This window comes from Larimichthys crocea, chromosome XIII (genome assembly GCF_000972845.2).
Source record: "Larimichthys crocea isolate SSNF chromosome XIII, L_crocea_2.0, whole genome shotgun sequence".
NCBI classification, from domain to species: Eukaryota; Metazoa; Chordata; class Actinopteri; family Sciaenidae; genus Larimichthys; species Larimichthys crocea.
This window is the reverse complement of record NC_040023.1, coordinates 5,669,991-5,674,959: the sequence shown is the minus strand read 5'-3', so window position 1 is coordinate 5,674,959 and position 4,969 is coordinate 5,669,991. Positions and strand designations below refer to the sequence as shown.

At 38.1% G+C, this 4,969-nt stretch overlaps 1 protein-coding gene across 2 annotated transcripts in view; it reads right to left on the bottom strand.

Annotated features, from left to right (window-relative positions):
- The window catches only part of LOC109140647 (ubiquitin-conjugating enzyme E2 E2), a 67,240-nt gene extending 63,105 nt beyond the window's left edge, over positions 1-4,135 (bottom strand). Inside the window, exons 1-2 of one of the 2 annotated variants that reach the window (XM_027286506.1) lie at positions 4,033-4,135; positions 3,926-3,940 (exon numbers count right to left, since the gene is read on the bottom strand). The gene's annotated coding sequence lies outside the window, so the exon portion shown is untranslated. The remainder of the gene's footprint in view (positions 1-3,925; positions 3,941-4,032) is intronic. The other variant, XM_027286507.1, reaches the window with a different exon arrangement.
- Between the last annotated feature and the right edge of the window lie 834 nt (positions 4,136-4,969).

Sequence of the window (4,969 nt, the reverse complement as noted above, 5' to 3'; positions counted from 1 at the left end):
AATTACATGGGACTTTCTGTTGTTAGCTGGGCTGGAGCTAACTAACTGTTACTACCAGCAGTGATGAATACTTACTGTCCTGAAAAACTTTCTTATATCCATTTGCGCATCCATCCATTCATGTTCGTCTCCTAACGCTGTTCCATTCGGCTCTGTGTGCACAGTAGAAGTAGCTACTAAAGGCTGCAGGTACCGGGCCGCAAGCAAGGTCGCAGGGAAAACGTGGACTGGATTTTAAGTAATGTGGTTTTGCGTTCTGAACAAGTGGAATGGATTGATAACAACGCACCAGAAGGGCTCTCTGTACCGTACACTACGAAGTGATGGGAAACTGATTTATGATCACATTTAAGTCCTTAATGACAGGTTATATGATTATTTATTTAAAGTGATATGCTGGCCGCTATATATTAAATTTGTCAGGGTTTTTTGTAAAAAAAAAAAAAAAAATATTATATATATATATAAGACAACACCAAACTATTTAGGGAGGCTTAAGAATAATTTAGGGGCTTCAGCCCCCCTAAAACAGGCCTAACGACGCCACTGGTCAATAGAGAACTGGTAATGCACGCTCAGTAAATGCTCAGAGGTCACAAAGCAGCTTGTGCATTTTTATTTCTCATCACAGTGGTTCCCTGTTTTCCTGTGCAGCCTGTAAAACACTGTGTGTTATGAAGGTGAAATGGACATTTCATAGAAGATGAGCAAAAAACAGTAGAAATGATGCAGTCTTCAGTGTATTAAATGTGAGTAGTTTATTTGTACCAACTAAGAAATAAGTAACCCATCAAGTTATTTTGATTAGATGAGATTTTATGGTTATTATATGGTTAGTATAATATTGTTTATTGAATTTAAGTCAAAAGTAAATAAGTTTGGCTTATTTAGAAACCACTGCAAGGTTAAAAATCTTTATTTTAAGACTAGACTAGGGATGCAAATTATCGATTGATTCATTAATCATTAGATAATTGACCTTATCGATCGATTAACGATTAACTGATAAGCGGCTTTTTTCCTGAGAACATACATTTTCTCACGGTGTCTTTTTTTTTTATAACTTTTTTTATTGAAAAAGAAAATTAGGAAAATTCCAGTCACAGAATTACAATTTACATTTTTTTTATGTTAAACACATACATACCAGTATATGCATATGTACATACAATATACCAATATATATATATACATAATACATACATACTTACATACACATGAAACCTTCAATTATATAAAAAACAAAACAAAAGAACAATGAACAAAAACACTACCCTACCACCCCCCCACGGCTCGTCCTGACAAAAAATGATACTGGTTACCGATGCATTCCAGAGTACAACAACAGACACACTCAGTTGGGCAGTACCTCCAAGTTAAAGTGAAATATGAAATAAAGGGTTGCCATTTGTGAAAAAACTTGTCCGTACATCCTCTCAATGTATACTTAATTTTCTCCAGTTTTAGGAAAAACATGGTGTCTTTAAGCCTTTGTTTTTTTTAACAGATCAAATCAAGTTTTTATTTGTATAGCCCAAAAGTTAAAAAAAATAGAAAGTGACTGTAGCAATAAAAATATGAGATAGAACTACAAATGGCTGCAAACAGATGGATGAAAGTCACAGCATGTAGCAGCATGCAAACATACATTAGGAAGAACCTATAGCACACTAACTGTATGTTAAAATTAACATGAGATAGATCTGAATTTAAATGAATTTAAATATGTGCAGAGGAATTAAAAATACATCTATACAAAGCTATAATAAAAAGTAGAAAGTGACTGTAGACATAAAATGCTTTATAAAAATATGAGAGAGAACTACAAATGGCTGCAAACAGATTAGATTAGATTAGATACTTTATTCATCCCACCACGGCGAAATTTACTTGTTACAGCAGCAGAGGGAAGTGTAGCATACAGAATTAGAAAAAAAAAGTAGAAAAGGCAAAAAAACAGACAGAAATTAAACAGATAGAAATATCTATAACCTACACAATAAACACGAAAAACAATCAACTTTCAAAACAGACAAGTACTGACGATAAAAGTGGCGCGATATATGAAAAAAGTACATTTACAATCTGTACAGGGAGTGACACCCTCTGTCCTGTCCTACCAGGGGCACCACCAGGAATTTTCTGCCCCATGACAAAAAAAAATCATTAGGCCCCCCCTGTGCATAGCTGTTGTCACCACATCTCTAGGACTTAACTATCCCTTTATTTTTGAATTAAATGAATCAAGAGAAGAACTGTCGAGTTAATCTTTAATGGGATGCACCACATAAAGAAAACAATGGTTAATTGCAGCCCTAATGAGCTGATCTCTCCTCTAAAAAAAAAAAAGGTCACTGTGTGTGTGTGTGTGTGTGTCCCTACAGAGATACGTTAAGCACCGCAGGGTGAAAAGTTAAATACAGACCTCAGATCTTTCACCGCTCATCCTCCGAATCAGCCAAGTTGAACGTCTACAAGCCTTTAGTAATAAAAGACACGTACAAGGTCGTGCGCACCACTACATCCAATTCATCCATCGCCACTCCATATATGTGTGTGTGTGTGTGTGAACCTCAAGGTGAATGAATCTATTTACATTCTCTGGTCCGGTATGAAAAATGTATGATACACATGAACGAGTGCAAGGGCTTTTATTTATTTAATTTTCTTTTTTTTTTGCTGCACGCTGTTGAGCTGAAATGAATATCAAATTGGACAGTAAGTAAGGACAGATTGTTCAATAAACATGACAGCAGCTTTGACAAGCTGACTCGACTCCTGACATCTGACAAACAGCAGACTATCTGATGCAATTAACCACGTTTTGCTGGTGGGGGGGGTGGGTGATTATATGGGTTAGGATTGATACACGGGGCATCGTTTTTTAAAAAGGTTATAACATGTACACGCTCCTGTGAATGGGATCCTCTCGGGGGTAAGCTGTTATTATCATGTGGGAAATGATGAGTTTTCCCCAGTTGTCAGGTTGAGGACAAACACACTGAAAGGGAAAAGCTGCAGACAGAGCAGTAAATCTACTGCAACCTCCTGCCACAAGAGATTGGGGCAGATGTTTTTGTGTGTGTTTTTGTGTGTGTGTGTGTTGTTACCCCTTCAGGTGCAAAAGTGTCAAAACACCTCAACCATAACTATCAGCTTAAGGTGAAGCTTTTCCAAAACTGTGTGTTATTGAGCAGGCCTTATAGGAAATCACACCCCAGACAGACAGAGAGAGAGAGAGAGAGAGAGTCCTAATACATGTGGGTATAACATGTTAAATGGACTTTTCACGCACACAAACATCCACTTTGAAGCTTTTAAATATAAAAACAAGCTCCTTTTTAAATTTTTTACAGTGTATTTTCAAAATAAAAGCTCTTCTTACCTATTAAGAAGAAGAAGTTTACAATTTTATTGGATTTAAAGTGCTGTTTTATTTTTTGTTTTGTTTTTTTTTGGTGCAGTGGGTGTAACACCGAATGAAACAGAGGTTGTTAACGATTTTTTTTTCTTCCCAGTGACGCATTTACACACGGTTTAAAAAGGAGGTGAAGGTTACAAATTAGTCGTGTTTTCAGGGGAGGGGAACAGGGGAACAAGAGGGGGGGGCACGTACCGGGGCCCTCCCCGCTCGAACAGTCGCTACCCCGGGTATACTCTGGCATTACTGAGGGGGTTGGTTGGAAGGAACGGGGGGAGTTACCAGCCTCGGTGTGAGACATCTTTGATAAAACAAGAGCAGCACACTTTAGCCGTCATGTAGCTTCACTACCGCTGACCACTCCAGCACAAAAGACAGAATGGATGCCCCCCCACCCCCCTCCTCTCTCTCTCTCCTTCTTCTTCCCCAACCGCCGCTAACACCGCCCCCCCCTCCTCTCCCTCTTTAGAAGATAACGTAATAAAAATTCGTCGAGTTGCTCACCTTTTACAAAGCAGGCTGGGGACGCACGGCGGCAGGAGAGAAGAGGAGTTAATAATGTCCACGGTGTGTGTGTGTGTGTGTGTGTGTATATTCCGTTTTCCGTTTACCGCGGCTGCTCCGCTGCTTTCCGTCCGTTGCTTTTCACCGACTGCTGGAGAATGCGCGACTGTCACAAGGTAACGGTAACTACACGCGCCCGCTTCCGGCGCCGGCTATCAAAATAAAAGCACGATTCATTCTTTGTGTTCTCACTTGTTGTTGTTGTTGTTTGTTTTTTTGTTTTGTTTTTTTTTATAACTTAGTTTTTATTTGTATAGCCCAAAAGTCACAAAGTACATTTACAATCTGTACAAGGAGTGACGCCCTCTGTTCTGTCCTACCAGGGGCGCCACCAGGAATTTTGTGCCCCATGCGCAGCTGTCGTCACCACATCTCTAGGACCTAACTATCCCATCAAAAGCTTTACATAACTCTAATTCAACTTCAGCTTTATTTATTTATATAGCACCTTTCATGCAGAATTGTAGCCCGAAGTGCTACACAGAGCAGAGTAAAAACAAAAATAGACAACAACAGAGCAGTAAAAACATAAAACTGCAACAACAAATAAGAAACAAATAAGAAAAAAAGAACCTATAGGGTAAAAAGCGTAATTTAAGAACAGTTCAGAATCAGAATCAGAATCAGAATCAGAAGTACTTTATTAATCCCCATAGTGAAATTGTTTAAAGTTGCAGTAAAAGTAGATATGACCTGTACAGTAAAGACCTGTAATTAAAGGCGTACAACTGTTTTGCGTCTTGTAGTTCAATACTAGTACTAGCACAATATTTACTGCTGGTGATTTGTACAAGCATGCAAGTCTGCATACAGTATGCAGTGCAGTTCACTATTTGATGCAAGATTAAAAGCCACCATAAAAATGTGCTAAAGGCCATTTTTTATTGAACTTTTACTGCCCGTACACGTAAAAACAAAAATATAATTAATTTCATCATTATATTTGAAATATATATACTCAATGATGATAGTTTAATAATTTTA